This window comes from Schistocerca gregaria, chromosome 8, assembly GCF_023897955.1.
Source record: "Schistocerca gregaria isolate iqSchGreg1 chromosome 8, iqSchGreg1.2, whole genome shotgun sequence".
NCBI classification, from domain to species: domain Eukaryota; kingdom Metazoa; phylum Arthropoda; class Insecta; order Orthoptera; family Acrididae; genus Schistocerca; species Schistocerca gregaria.
In genome coordinates, this window is record NC_064927.1 from 357,461,621 (window position 1) to 357,478,782 (window position 17,162).

General features: G+C 42.9%; 1 protein-coding gene across 5 annotated transcripts in view; it reads left to right on the forward strand.

The window, feature by feature from the left end:
* The window catches only part of LOC126284198 (aminopeptidase N-like), a 1,000,437-nt gene that overhangs the window by 729,770 nt on the left and 253,505 nt on the right, over positions 1 to 17,162 (forward strand). The window lies entirely within an intron of this gene.

The following is a 17,162-nucleotide window of genomic DNA, read 5'->3' on the forward strand; positions in this document are numbered from 1 at the left end:
CAAATGATTAGCTTTTCAGAGTATTCACACGAGGTTGGCGCCGGTGGCGACACCTACAACGTGCTGCCATGAGGAAAGTTTCCAACCGATTTCTCATATACAAACAGCAGTTGACTGGCGTTGCCTGGTGAAACGTTGTTGTCATGCCTCGTGTAAGGAGGAGAAATGCATACCACCGCGTTTCCGACTTTGATAAAGATCGGATTGTAGACTATCGTGATTGCCGTTTACCGTATCGCGACATTGCTGCTCTCGTTGGTCGAGATCCAATGACTGTTAGCAGAATATGGACTCGGTGGGTTCAGGAGGGTAATACGGAACGCCGTGCTGTATCCCAACGGCCTCGTATCACTAGCAGTCGAGACGACAGGCATCTTATCCGCATGGCTGTAACGCATCGTGCAGCCACGTCTCGATCCCTGAGTCAACAAATGGGGACGTTTGCAAGACAACAACAATCTGCACGAACAGTTCGACGACGTTTGCAGCTCGGAGACCGTGGCTGTGGTTACCCTTGACGCTGCATCATCTGCGATGGTGTACTAAACGACGAAGCTCGGTGCACGAATGGCAAATCGTAATTTTTTTCGGATGAATCCAAGGTCTGTTTACAGCATCATGATGGTCGCGTGCGTGTTTGGCGACATCGCAGTGCACGCACATTGGAAACGTGTGTTCGTCATCGCCATAGTGGCGTATCACCCGGCGTGATGGCATGGGGTGCCATTGGCTACACGTCTCGATCACCTCTTGTTCCCATTGACGGCCGTTTGAGCAGTCGACGTTACATTTCTGATGTGTTACGACAAGTGATTCTACCCTTCATTCTATCCATGCAGGATAATGCACGACCGCATGTTGAAGGTCCTCTACGGGCCTTTCTGGATACAAAAAAGGTTCGACTGCTGTCCTGGCCAGCACATTCTCCAGATCTCTCACCAACTGAAAACGTCTGGTCAATGGTGGCCGAGCGTCTGGCTCGTCACAATACGCAAGTCAATACTCTTGATGAACTGCGGTATCGTGTTGTAGGTGCATGGGTAGCTGTACCTGTACACGCCATCCAAGTTCTGTTTGGCTCAATGGACCAGGCGTATCAAGGCCGTTACTATGGACAGATGTGGTTGTTCTGGGTACTGATTTCTCAGGATCTATGGACCCAAATTGCATGAACATGTAATCACATGTCAGTTCTAGTATGATATATTTGTCCAACGAATACCCGTTTGTCATCTTCATTTCTTACTGGTGTAGCAATTTTAATGGCCAGTAGTGTACATGTCTAGGACTGTTTTTGTAATCTTTCCTTCCATCTTTCTTCATATACACAGACGGAAATGTCGCAACACCAAAAGATAATGTAGAGTAATGAAATTTTGGGATAACCATTGTCGAGGTAACATATTTAGGTGATTAATGTCGTAAGATCACAAGATAATGTACGTGCGATACAAGCCGCTGAAAATATGAATAGCTGGTACATCAATAAACTGTGTAGCCACCAGAATGTTGAATGCAAGCATGCAAACGTGGATGCATTGTGTTGTACAGGTGCCCAATGTCAATACAGGGACTATTAATGCTAGTTGAGGATGATGCTGGAGGTCGTCCAATGGTGTCCCATAAATGCTCAATTGGAGACATATCTGGTGATCAAACAGGGCAGGGCAACATGTCGACACTCTGGTAGAGTACGTCAGGTTACAAGAGCGGCATGATAGCGAGCATTATCCTGATGGAGAATGCCCCCTGGAACGCCGTTCATGAATGGTTGCACAACAGCTCGTATCACCATACTGACGGGCAAATTTGCCGTCAGGGTGCGTGGCATAACCACAACAGTGGTTGAAATCTAGTTTCGTAGGACAGAGCGGATCAGGTTGTGGATAGGGGCCAAGGTCAATTACTGCTAGTTATACAAGAACACACACAACTTTATTCCTCAAACCAATGCACAGATTTCTCTTTAAAACTATAAAGATCAATGCACTGCTGAGGGCTCGAGTTTAAATGATTGCTTTTAAAACACCAGGATTTAGAGTAACGGCTGAAGGCCTTACTTAAGTAAAATTACAGTATCTTGTCGGCTAAAGGTCGAAATAATATTTCAGATCAGCTAAGGAAATTCTTTAAAAGACAAGCATTTACAAATTCCAGCTAAATCCCATATTAAGGAAAATTCAAGTTAATCGGCTGAAAGCCCAATTAAAAAGTTTTCTTTACATAATAAAAAAGAGGCTTTAAAGAAAAGCTTTTACACAGTACAACAGAAAAAACATTTTAAGAAAACTTGAAGTATCTCGTCGGTTGAAGGCCCAAACAATTACTAAAGAATAATTAAAGACAACCTTAAGATAAACACTTACAGAACACGGCTGAAGGCCGTTTCAAGAATTCAAGATAATTAAAGAGAAATCTTACAGCCAAGGATTTACATATTAAAGCCACAGATTCTGAAACAAACGCGGCTGAAGGTCTAAATACAGAGCAACACGAATTTTAAATAAAAACACGGCTGAAGGCCTAATCTTAAAATAGTTCTCATGAAGTTCGGCTGAATGCCATATACTAAACATAAGACAGACAATATTAATACACGGCTGAAAGCCGGGCAAAGTACCTGCGACCAAATAAAATGACACTCACAAATAACAAACAGTGGTGCTCAGAAGTGTTCCAAGGGTCGGCCTGGGGAGGAAACTCTAACCACAGTTTGGGTGAGACAGGCAGCCAAACGTAACTCTAAACAATAGGGTTGCAACACGACCTAGGGAAGGCTGAAGAACCGACTAACAACCTAATCAATTCCCTGTGTCGCAACCGACCAACTGCCTATTCCAGTACGCAGACAGCATTCATCTGCTCAGTGGAAATCACAGAACATACACACAGGTCGACGTAAACACACTTGCACAAGAACTCGAACAATGGTAAAAGCAATCACTGTGTAACAAGAAGGACGAATCAATTCGACACACAGAGAGTTTCCACAAGTGGTCGGCAACCAAATACACGTCGTCAGATGAGACGACCGACCAAACGACCAACCAAGGTCGTCCCCACTCAAGTTACGTGTGTCGGCGACGGTCGTGTGAGTCTTGGCTGTCCGACGCTAACTGTAGCTCCAACCCGACTCAAATCCATGTCCGTTCGGAACTCGGAGACACGACGACCCGGAGACACTTGCTGGGACCCAACCATGCAGAGGTAACTCTTGCCCATCGGCGACGACATATCTGCACGAGGAAGGAACCGACCGACGTCAGGCAAAATGATCAACTGACGATGATGAAGTTTGGTTTATGGGGCGCTCAACTGCGCGGTTATAAGCGCCCGTACAATTTCCCAATCTTTGCTCAGCCCAATTACGCCAGTTTTCTGGATGATGATGATGATGACGAACACCCAGTCATCTCGAGGCAGTTGAAAATCCCTGACCCCGCCGGGAATCGAATCCAGGACCTCGTGTTCCGGAAGCGAGAACGCAACCGCGAGACCACGAGCTGCGGACACCAACTGACGAGGCCCAGTGGTCCAATGAGACGACCAACCGAACGACCAGCAGAACGACCAACCGGAGGTCGTTCCCGTTCCAATCTCCTTCCGTCGGGCAGTTCATGTGTGTGGCAAGTACTGACTGTCTACACCTCACTGGCGCTCCGTCCCCAATTTCGACTTTTTGAGCTTGCACTTCCAATTACTTTTCCGTGCATCTAACTCCACATTATCCACGCGGTTGGTTAAAGTCTGGACATTATCTTCTAGCCTGGCCTGCAGTATCTATAGTTTTTGCATCTCGCCGGCTAGGCTTTGCACAAGATCAGGTATTTCTTTGCAAGTGTCTCGCTTCTCGGCAAGTTCGTTTTGGATACTCTTCAGTTTCGTTTCTAGTCTTTGGTCCCGCTCTCTATATTTCTGCTCACGCTCATGGAACATTCGAGCAAGTTTCTCGTCTCTTTCTCTTTCCCTCTGTTCTGACATTTTTTCTTTTTCCCTTTCTTTCTGTTCTCTTTGTCGCTCTTGATCATAGAGCATCTGAGCAAATTTCTGATCTCTCTCCCTATCTCTTTCTTCTAACCTGCGCAGAAATTCTGCAAACGGGTCTGCAATCGGTGGCATACTGGTGCCCGGCTTAATCTAGTACTCGACTGGTCCCCTACCCAGGCAGTGGAGTTGTTATTCTATTCAAAAAAATGGCTCTGAGCACTATGAGACTTAACATCTATGGTCATCAGTCCCCTATAACTTAGAACTGCTTAAACCTAACTAACCTAAGGACATCACAAACACCCAGCCATCAAGAGGCAGAGAAAATCCCTGACCCCGTTATTCTATTCCCATTCTGCTGTGCAGCGTCGTTCACCGTCCACAGATACTCGCCTCCCCCCCCCCCCCCCCCCCCCTCCCCGCTCCGGAAATTATGTTATCCGAGGCGGTGGCTTGGGATTCGTTTACGTATTGCAAATGACCCTCACTTTCCATATTAACAAAATTTTGTTCGTCTTGTACGGATGCTTTAGCTTGTCCTATCTTACCCATAATAAATTCACTTTAAGCCAGTGACAAATCTTTAAGACTGATACATAAACGAATAATTATCCCCTTCAAAAATAGACACATAAATACACAATTTAATTTGCACTTTACTTACTATTTTTTCACTGAAGTTATCTCATGTGCATATGGGTTCGATATTCCGCGCAGAGCTACACAGGATGCTTGCACAATAGGCCTTACCTTAGTTATTTCTGTTTCTCGACATCCTTTTTCTTTTCTACACTTTTTTCCTCTCCAGATCTCCTCAGGTGTGGTTTTGTTGTGGTACATGTAAAGGAGTTCATATAGGCATTAATATTTTACAACAGTTATGCACATACATAATTACATTCATTACAATGCTAACAGATCTTTTGCAATCATTCTCAACTCGAGAAATTTTGTCATTTACTTTATTTTCTAATGACTTCAATTCATTTTCCCACATTTCTTTTAAAACAGCAGTCTGCTTTTCAAGTTTTTCATTAAACCCACTATCAAGTTTACTAATTTTTTCACTAAAACCACTGTCAAGTTTACTAATTTTTTCATTAAAGCCACTGTCGAGTTTACTAATAATTTTTTCAGTTTGTCCTTGTATAGAGCCCATTAAAGCGGCAAACATTTCCTATATACTTCCTAGTTCCATTTTTGGCATCACTGTTTCTTGTTTGCCTTGTTCCACCAGCACTGTACCAAATATGGTATCCATATTTGATACATTTGATTCAGTAACATTCCGAACACTGTCATCGCACACGTGATCGTTACTGAGTTCATGCTTAATGCCACTTTTTGGATTAGTATTATCCCATCTCGCGTCCGTCGGCCGTCGTAAGTTAATATATTATTGTTATTATTATTATTATTATTATTATTATCATTATTTTTATTTTTATTGTTACCGACTTACGTGGAGATATTTCATTCAATTTTGATTTACGATTAAATGCTTTTTAATCTTAAATTATTTGTTACGTTAATAAATGTTAGACTCGCTGAATCTTAAATCATGAGCATATAAGTTGAACAATGGAATAAACTTTTCATATGAATTTCTTCGGCTTGTCAGTTCACTTTAAAGCACAAAATCTTTAGTTATTAATTACAATTGCGGCCCACACAGGCGCGAGAGTATTCCTTCTTACCTCCGTTACCCATTGCATCGTAGTCGGAGACCTGGCTCTGGATCTCGGCTGTTGTAATGAAAATAAGAATCTTAAGGCTACGTATTTTCTGCAACGTCAGGCGTCTGTGGAGAAAAATGTATATTATGTTAATAGCGGGCGAGTTTTTTCGCTTCCGCTAAGTTTTTTATAAGTTAATATCGCCAAGTAATGGCGTCGTTGGCTGCATCGGCAGCTGAAATTGTTGAACTGTAAATTACTCGAATGCAGGTTAATTCAAGGAAGGCGGACATGAAATCGGGATCACCTCTTACAAATTAAAAGTGCACAATAATTGGCCCCCTGTCGTCGGTAGTCTTCTTGTGGTGTTGTACATTGTGGACGTCCCGTACTGTAGCGCCTGGACACGTTTCCTGTCTGCTGGAATCGTTTCCATAATCTTGAGATCACACTTTGTGGCACACGGTGGACGCGTACTACGCCCTGCTGTCTTTGGCCAGCGTCCAATCGCCCTAGTATTCTACCCCTCATAACGTCATCAATATGTGTTCTTTGAGCGCCGGCCGGGGTGGCCGAGCGGTTCTAGGCGCTACAGTCTGTGTGATGTCCTTAGGTTTAAGTAGTTCTAAGTTCTAGGGGACTGATGACCGCAGCAGTTAAGTCCCATAGTGCTCAGAGCCATTTGAACCATTTTTTGTTCTTTGAGCCATTTTCAACACACAGTCACCATTCGCACGTCTGAAAACGTCTGCACACCTACTCGCTGCACCGTACTCTGACATGAACCGACAAACCTCTGCGTATGTGGACTGCTCCCAGCGCCATCGTGCGACGACCGCAGGTCAGATGCACCACATGGTCATACCCCGAGGTGATTTAAACCCGCAAACCGCCCACCAGAGCGTTGTTTCACCATGTATGAGCATTATCCTTAATTTATGAGCATGAGTGTACATAAGTAAGTTTGTCGGGACTCTCAGTGCACTATTCCTATGCATCGCCGTCATCGGAGCTGAATATTTGATGTTGAATACTTCATGTTGCAATCTTTTTCACAATTCCGTCTCGTTTCCTTTACTTTTTATTACATGGGATGTTTGATGGATACCGTCAGTAGATGTCCTCTTTGATGCAATTGCACAAGAAAGTTGTATCTTTAGAAAATAATTGCAAAATCTACTAAGACTTGCATATGAGCAACCCTCCCTGCAAAAATTTGCAGCCGCCCTTCAACACAGTGTTATTTAATGATCGTATATTTGCGAAAATTTCCGAACTGCTTGATGACTCTATCAAGAAATAGTCTCTAGACTCCGTTAATAATAAGTAATGCAAGTATCCATCCGCAGCGATTCAGGAAGGAGCAAGAACATAAATGTACTTACGGGAAAGACATATATCCCATACATAAATTTTAGATAATGAATACGGATCAAGGTGAAGTTAGTCTACGATAAATTGATATTTTGTTGGAAGTGGCAGAATAATTAGACGCAGACCAATTCATTGTTTTAATTGCTTCAACTGTTGGTTCCTGGCGAAACACTGCGTATTGCATCAACTAGATGAAACACATTTCAATCATGTTCACAAACATTATTCTTATTGTACGATCTAAGTTTCGGGTTACAAACTCATTTTCTACTACAGAACTGGAAAATGGGTTAGATCGTACAATAATAATAAAGTTTGTGAAATAAGGCTAAGAAAGTCTTTCGTTTTGACAATACAATTTATATTTCACTTACCCCGTGCCTAAGACCTCCGAAAACACAATTACTCCATTTGTTACTGGTTTAAAGTAGTATAAATAAAACATTACGTGTTGCACATTGGCTTATTGTCTTCATGTTCCATGGAACTCCACACCTAACGGTTCCGAATACATCCGCACATTTTCACACAAACTGATTTCGAACTGATACTCCAATAAGCCACAACTTAAATGAAGCTTAAAATTAGTGTGGGTGTACCATTTGTCGACAGTAGCTGCGAACTATTGGTCGAGGGCTTGTCTACTGCAGTGAAGTTCAGAATTAATTTATAGTTGCATTCCTCTCACTGCGTTCTTGATATGAGGGAAAAGAAATTTTCATTCCCGGCCCATTTCTCAGCTCTCAACGCAAACGCATATACGGTACAGCTTGATGCTGTGAGTCTCCTTGCGCAGCGCAAATTGCGAAACTCAGCTTCTCATGATGAAGAGCCGCAAACCAATGACCTATTTGAAAAACTGAGTGCAACTCCCGCGAAATTACCAGTAAGCACTCCGCGCCTGTAAGAATTTCTTCAGCCCAAGTGGAACGTCGGCTGAGCTAGAGTCTTCTTGGAACGTGTATTGCATCCACAAAGGACGTTGTTTATCAAATCCCCAACGGAGAGACCCAACTGCACGGTAGTTTCTTTTTTGTTAGTCTGAAATCTTTTACCTACTTGGATCAATAACGACAGACAGGGACAGACTATATAGAGGATCTGGGCTGTTCGTCGTGCCTACATATTTAATAAGCACAGGAATGTTACAGAAATTTACATGGGAAAACAAATGTTAGTGCTTAACGTCATGTTGAAGTCGTGGTCATTAGAGATAAGAAGGATACTGATCTCCGTAGCCGGCCGGTGTGGCCGTGTGGTTCTAGGCCCCGCAGTCTGGAACCGAGCGACCGCTACGGTCGCAGGTTCGAATCCTGCCTTGGGCATGGATGTGTGTGATGTTCTTAGGTTAGTTAGGTTTAATTAGTTCTAAGTTCTAAGCGACTGATGACCTCAGAAGTTAAGTCGCATAGTGCTCCGTATAAAGACTTAGCCTTAAAATTCTGACAGAGGACGCCACAAGCCAAGTTAATAAACGTATTACTTCATTGTGAACATATTTCGTGCAACGATCATAGAAGTAAAATTTGAGACTTCAAGGCTTTCACAGAGGCATGCCCTCAACGGCTATAAGTAGGTATCTTATAGGAGCGGCTTAAGGAAGATGAAAATGCTACACTATACCATAAGGCTGAACCGAAATTCGCGCTGTCGGACTTAGCAGCGGGAACTAGAATTATATTATAACGTTCAGCTCCTAACGGGCGGTGATATATATCAACGGGGACAGGTGAAAATGTGTGCCCCCAACTGGGACTTGAACCCACTATCCTTTTTTTTCCGCTGTGTTTGGTCGTTGCGGACGTCGCACGTCATCCGGTCAAGTTCGGTTGTTGACCTCTCCACTCAGTTTTTTTTATTACAGAGGCCAACCAGCTCTCTGACGGAACACACTGAGCTACCGTGCCGGCTTCCATCTGCGCCACCGAGGGCACAGAGTATAGCGCGACGGCAGGGACTATCTCGCGCACGCCTCCCGCGAGACCCACATTCTCACCTTGTATGTCCACATGCACTACATTCGTAGTGTCGCACCCCATCACACTCATTACTCGTGGAAGACATTCTTACCAAGTCCCGTAAGAGTTCGAGGAATATGTGTGCATCCGAACAGAAGAAGAAGATCATGGCCGGTGTTGCCAGAACTATATACTTATATGGATATGATGTCCGTTCTTTCGGACATGTCCGAAAGAACAGACACCATACCCATATAAGTATATTCGGAGCGGGACTCGTCACATGCTAGCGATAAAAAAATGTCTCACAGAATATCGTTCGGTGAGCACATCCGGCAGAAAAAGGGCGTTTGGCAATACGGCAGCACTGTAACCACGTATGTGGTAACTATCTCCGTCAGCACATAACGGTATCGCTGTACAGTTGGTGCACCGGATAGAGTTTTTGGTTAGCATGCAGGAGGCCGATGGTTCGATACAGATTTGATGCATATGTTTTTTATTTGCTAAATAGAGTCCATGTGGTACGGTATCTGGCATATTCACCGTCTACAAAGATCGCAGCGGGTCCTCTAGACAACATTTGCACTTTTATACTACAATCGTAGAAATGGAAAACGAGTCAGCTTTGAAAGAAGCCCTTTGCATGTCACAGGAATGAATTTATTCGCACCACTTCATTTACTAGACGCGAAACCTGTTTTCGTTGTACCCTCCTCCAGTGATCCCATAGACTAGTACCAACTATTATTCTTGCATCGTTCAGGTCCATTACATTTCGCTAAGGCCTTACGTTACCAATAGGACTAGCATCGTACTTTGCGAATGCGTTCAAATTCGATTACTATTTGCATATATTACAACCATGATATCACTAATTATGCCTTTCAACATGCTGTTTAGTACATTTCTCAAAGCATTATTATTATTATTATTATTATTCTATCCATAGGATTGCGGAAACATGACGTCTATTACCATTAGGGGAAGAGTGTAAATCGAAACCGAACATTTCACAGTTAAAGGTGTCAGGATGAATCATGCAGAACAATATCTGCCAGAGGGATAATGTGCGTTAGGTGGAACAGCGCGCAGGACTGACGACGTGTTTATGCTGTATGCTCTAAACCAGTGTGGCAGACGTATGGCATACACAAACTACGAATACGTGGATATGCTTCTCGTCTTTGGTGCATCAGGCAAGTGGGCTTGTGTTGCCGCTCGTGAATATGCTGCTAGATATCATTGTTGACGTCATCCAGATAAAAATGTGTTTCGTCGTCTGGAGCTTCACCTTCGGGAGTCAGGGTCTCTCCTTCCACCAACGCGTGACACAGATCATCCACAGACTCACCTACTCCAGCTACTGAGGAAACTATTCTGGAGGTCATTCACCAAGAACCTCAGCTAAGTACACGTAGCGTAGCAAGACAGCTGCATGTGTCGTAATGCACAGTCGTTAAGGTGCTGCACGAGATGGGCTCCACCCATATCATTATACTTCCACGCAACACCTGCATCCGGCAGATTGCCACCAGCGGATGCAATTCTGTGAAAGCTTCCAACGACAACAGGAAGGCTACGATAACTTCGTGAACACCCTAATATGGTCGGATGAAGCAGCATTCACTCGTAAGGGTGTCTTCAATCACAATGCCCACCATTGGTGTGAGATTAGCCCACACGTCACCCGCGACCGTGGATATCAAATTCGCTGGGCCAGAAAATTGGGCAACAGGTGTTTGGTCCCCTACATGTTGCCTGACCGGTTGACTGCATAAAGGTATCATACAGTCCTCTCAAGCTATCTGCCTGATGCGCTGGAAGATATTCTACTACTTGTTCGGCAGAGGATATGATGCATCTCCACACTCCATAAATAATGTGCGACAGTGTTTAGACAGAACATTTCCAGGGAAATGGCTCGCACGTGGAGGTCCAGATGTATGGCCACTGCGTTCACCTGACCGAAATCCCCTAGATTTCTTCCTGTGGGGACACCTGAAGGAGCCTGTGGTGTCTACGCCGCCGACGAATGTGGGAAAATTGGTGGCGCTTGTTCATGCTGCTCTTGTTACTGTGGAAGCAGCGTTGCTGCGAAGGGTTACGCAATATTTGGACGTGCTGGGAGGTCGCTTTGAGCTGTTGTTCTGAGGACAACGTATTCTTTTGTAAAGGTCATTCGGTCACTGATATGGACACTATCATTGTCACTGGTTGCTAATGTGCGACATCTGAGAGCTCATATTACATGTAGGATAAACTACAAGTAGATGTGTATGATACTATTCTATCATCTTTAGCATCTAGAAATTGATATTGCTCTTGTAGTTATTCTGTCCATGACAGGGCATTTGTTTCAACTGTCTCTTATTTGTCTAACCACGTATTTGTTATGTTCAGCTTTACAAAACGTTGTAATTTTAGGATATGCTTGACCAAGAAATGCTGTATATTACAGCATGAAATGTCAGAATGAAATTAGCATATAAAAAAAAACCGTGACCTAACCCAGGATCGAACCCTCGTCCTCCTGTATGCTAACCCAAAACTATATCCACTTCACTTTTTTTAAAAAAAATCTTATTTTGTTCGCTTTTGTTCGTTGCATCTCCTCGGGGCGGACGTCGTAAGACAGCCATTGAAGTTCATCGTTGATCATTAAGTCAGTTTTTTTATTACAGGGGGCACATAACCCTCTTACCGAACACGCTAAGCTACCATGCCTGCTATGCACTAACTCTACAGCATTACCAATCTTGTGCTGATAGAGGTAATTACCATACATGTGGTTACATTGTTGCCAGATTGCCAGTCTTTAACGTCCTTTTTCTGCCAGATGTAATCGCCGGACGAAATTTTGGGGGGGGAAATTTCTTTATCGCTGGCGTGTGAGGAGTCGCGCTGCGAAGCCCGAGTGCGCGAATTTCACTTCACCCTGTATAACCTTCGCTACACATCCTACAGTTCCTTGTGAAGTTGTAGTTGGAAATGTAAATGTAGTGTTCTGCGAACTGCAGAAATGTGGAACGGACTAGGGAGTGGATCAGCTAAAAAAGTCGTTACTGACTTCTTTGAAGTATTACCCTGAGAATTTCCATCACTATTACAACAATGAAGCTGTGGTTAAGGCAAACTCTCGATACAATTATGATGATGGTGGGCTTAAAGGGACGGAAATTCTCAATCATCCATGTTGCACTGAAAATTCCCCTAAAACAATGTGGAACAAGAAAAGGAAAACTCACAGCTGCAGGGTTTGTTACCTTGCGGTCGTGGTTGAAAATTAGCGTTACAATAACTTAAGTCAGATGGTTAACAGCGAGAGAAAGCCTAGGGAGCTAAAAACTGTATTTGGACACTGAAAGGATTCTCCAACAAGGGTCATCGTAGCCAGTACTACTAAAAAGGGGTGAGAAAGTGAAGACTGTAAGGTTAGACAATCAATTATGTAAAACGTTTGGATAAATAAACATATATAAAAACGCTTAAAAATGCGTGACAGTGCAAAGATAGAAAGTAGGTGGAAGCCACTCGGGACACACGCCGCTGTGAGATGTGTTCCCCCTCATCTACCCCTAATACCGAACATTGAGACGCATTAAATTTTGTTATAATGAACTTCTTTCGCTTAGAAAATGTGCGACTTTGTTAGATACTATCCCATCATCTGCAATTATCTGGAGTAATGGGATAGACCAGTTGATGGCTCTTCTCAGATCAGCCAGCAGGACACACACTGCGAAGATCTGCGGTGACTACCACAAATGTATTAAGGGGAAACCTCCTGACGCAACAGGAACTCGTGGGTAAGCCTGGTGTGGCCGATACGCCATCGGCACAGTACGACGCTGTCTTTCGGAGAAGCCTGCAGAGGAGTATGCCACGCCTTACTGATCCCCATGATTTCTCTCAGCTTGCTGAGGATTGTGGCAGCCTGACATTCCATATCCCACGATTTCAAAATTTGATGTCGCAGTTCCAGTGGTAGGCCTCTGCCAGGTACTCAGTTCTCAAATTTGTCTCCTGTGGTTGCTTCTTTAACTAATTTTCCAGCTGGGATACACACATGGCTCGGTGTGCAAATGGATGTTACTGTCGTTCCTGAGCTGTGGAGGTAAACTAATAGTTTTTGGTGTTAGCGACCAAATATTTTCTTGGGTAGCATTGAGATTCGTATTGTAAGCAACTCAAACCAGGACGTCCTCTGTGGCGAGACTTTTAATGCACTGCAGCGCCCGTGATATGGCGACCAACTCTACAGTGCATATGCTGCGTACGCAGGACAGAGAACAATTCTCGTGTCTATGCAAAAGCATAACCAATCCTGTCACTGACTTTCGGTCCGACCGTGTGGACGATGCATGTCGAATCTGGGTAGTCGTGATGAACCGGACCGGCGTCAGAGAATGGTGCGGCAACATTTTCCTTAATGCCACAAAAGACGTCCATCCGAAGCATATAACTAGGTACACACTACGAGACGTGGCGAGAGCAAACTCACGAAACCATCTGTCTTACCTAAGTGGCAGAGTCTCTGTGGCATTATCAAGGACTAGAGACGAGGTAGTTACAAGTTGATGACTTTAACCGGACAGTGAGACGTGTTTGGTGGACTACATTAGTAGAGTATTTGGCTCAAAAAACGGGTTTTATAGTAAGATGCATCTTCGACTCTACGTCACACTGTTTTAACTAGTCACATACACTGTATCTCGTGACCTCGGCGGCAAACTTGCAGAAACGATATATCATAAACATGGAATTCTCTACCGTTGAAGCCGTCGTTTATGGCTTATGTTTGTAAGATATGCATCAAGTTCTGCGAATGATAGCACAAACTGTACACGAATCTCAATTTGTTAAAGGTGTTGTTCACTCGACCTAGAGCCTAGTTATATGGCTGATACCTTTCCCAGCAATGGCCGGCCGTGGTGGCCAAGCGGTTCTAGGCGCTTCAGTCTGGAACAGCGCGACCGCTACGGTCGCAGGTTCCAATCCTGCCTCGGGTATGGATGTGTTTGATGTCCTTAGGTTAGTTAGGTTGAAGTAGTTCTAAGTTCTAGGGGACTGATGACCTCAGATGTTAAGTCCCATAGTGCTCAGAGCCATTTGAACCATTTGAACTTTCCAGCAATGACCGTCCAGCCCAGCCGACCCTTGCGGGATTCGGTTTCAAGTTGGAAAGGTATAACTGATATGGGCAGTCAAATTAGCTCTGGTGGTAATGGAAATAAAGTACACCAAAGTTCACAATCATATGTGTTGATGGATCAACAATGAAATGTGCAGGGCCATGAACAAGAAGTTACTGAGCGCAGCATGTTGTACTGTTCCATCAGTGTGGTACACGTAACCGATCTCTAGGAGTGTTCGCACAAGTGAAATGAAACTAATAGTTGATTACCTGCCATTCCAATCCAAATGTTCACTTATAGCGTTTGTTCGTGAAACCTAAATCAATGAAATTAATATTCTCATAGCCACGCAAGAGAATATTTCGATTTTTGAAACAACCTGTAAGCCTTAATTAGGCCTCGTCTGCGAATAACGCGTATGTGATTGGAAGGATAAATAATTATCATTTTGATTAAGAAACTACCGTGCTAGATCGATACGAGGTGTTAAACAAGATGGTGATATTTTGTTGTGCACTGGAACGTACACTGCCATCGACTGTGTGATCGGACCCATTAGACGTGACGTAGCTTACATAATTTTAGAACTTGCGTTATTGGGCCTGTGATGGTATCCCCGAAATCCAGTGTTCTAACATTATGCCTTCCGTCAGTGACAAGCTTCGTTACACAAAGACGTCAAGAAAGTGACTGAGGTAGGGATTCTCTTTTAGGAGACTGGTACCTGTAAATGTTTGTCATCTCAGACATTTCGTAGTCAATCGTCTCGTTGATGTCTGAATCTCTTATTGCCGTGTATCTGTATTTGCAGATATGGCTGTAAAGTCCTACCTCTTCCAAACACAATGTTTTCCTTTCCCAGTTTTACATAGCTCAGCCAGTATAAACAGAATCCTTACATGATCACCTTGTTTCTGTTTTTCTGTCTGTCTGTCCATCCGGCTGTTAAAAACACTTTTTCTCAGGAACGGGTACATGCATCTAGTTGAAATTAACGTCACACACTAAGGTTCACGGTCCGTTGGTGGTATTAAAAATTTAAGCCTCGAAGTCAATGCAGCCAAAAGATATTGCCATTTTAATCCGACTTCAAACTTAAAATTTAAAAAATTCTCTGAAGTCGTGAACTTCCTTGGATCGATATCTTGCCAGTATTAATGTCAATAATAAGCAAAAATCGTCGATATTCTAGACTTCCTTGACTGCTGAGCCATTGTATACATAACTAAGTTTGTGGGGAACCCATAGATTGCGAGTCGTACTTACGTCTGGCCAATTTCTTTTTATACAGTTAGAGCACCTTGGAACACTTTTCAAATTTTCGCCTCTAACGAAACCTGTTAAAGAAACTAAATTTTTTTTCTTATTCGATTTTCAACTGACAGCATTAACATTATGTATGCTGCAGTCGTTTTCTGAAATCACGCAAATTAGTCCGGAAAAGAAAGGTTTTTCCAAATGTGAAAAAAGTTCCACGGTACAACATAGTCAAGTACTTAGGAAAAATAATATATTCAGATTTAAGTGTTGCAACAGAAAAAACATCTTGTAAATAATGGATTTAACATTATTATTGTTATTTCATTATTATTGTGGTACACGCCAATAATCAGCACAGTGAAATCAGATGAAGAAGTAGTATTATCGAAAACCATTTACCAGTTAAAAACACTTTGAAATTGGCAACTAACACAAGTTTCCGTTTTCAAAACAGGAAAATTGGTAATACATTAAAGAAATTCAGTTCATTTGGAAATATTACATGTTCCATGTTAAAAAGGCATTCTTCTGTTACAGCGTGCAAGACAATGCACGATCCACGAAAGATGGTATAACCGCCCACGCATTATTAACAAGTTCTAAAAATACACTGAATTTTTATTGCCACAAAATTCTGTGACTGGAGGACTAACGATAGCTTTCAAATACAATAGCTTTAACATATTATACGACACTTAAATACGTAGAACTCATATTATTTAGAACTACTGCAGAAGAAAACCTGATGTCTCACAATAAAAACGTAGAAAATATCGAAAAGTGCTCATTCCTTCAAGTAATTCTAAAAACAGTCACGAGACTGAAACACCGACCAAGAAACTTCCTGGGTGTCCGAGCACACTATCCTTCAGATACGACACTTCCCACTATGTTAAAAATGTTTCGTCACGTATGTGTTATCCTCTGTGTGTCTGGTTTTATTTCTAAAACTACATTAATTTTAAAGATGGGATTGTACAGGAAGGTCTGCATTTATGCATTTTATAGCTTGACACCATGTCGTGGTTTCTGTGGTATTATATACATCATTGTTGTGTTTCTTTTGTGGGTTGTAATTATGCACGCATTTTTCATAGGCACCTATGTGTCGATACACTGTTCGAGAGATTTAAAATTAATCCAGTTTCAGCAACAAAAGGAGACCCACCGAAGACGACACATAGGTGACGAAGTATGTTTGTTGTATTTTGTAGAGAATGGAGTTTTAAAAACCAAATTCACAGTCAACGTTGAGTCAGAATATCGCACTCAAGACTTACTAGGACAACAACAGTCCACAAGGAACTGCCTACGGTGTGTTTTATACCTTGATCGATACGTGTGTTAATTACGCATATAACCCGTGCAGGACTGGATGAAAAAAAATATTATCTTCTCTTGGTCAAATGGCTCTGAGCACTATGGGACTTAACTTCTGAGGTCATCGGTCCCCTAGAACTTAATACTACTTAAACCTAACTAACCTAAGGACATCACAGACATCCATGCCCGAGGCAGGATTCGAACCTGCGACCACAGTGGTCACGCAGCTCCAGACTGTAGCGCCCAGAACCGCACGGCCACTACGGCCGGCTTTATCTTCTCTCTATGATTTATTGAAGCTCAAAGTTTGTTGATATAGTTCTGAAACTTCCAGTATAATTAAAGCAGAGTGGGCTCCAGTAAAATGTAAGAAGTTCCACCTGTACAAAACACTACATTTGAAAACATAAGCCCTATCTTCATCTTGTGTATTATAGCCTATAGTG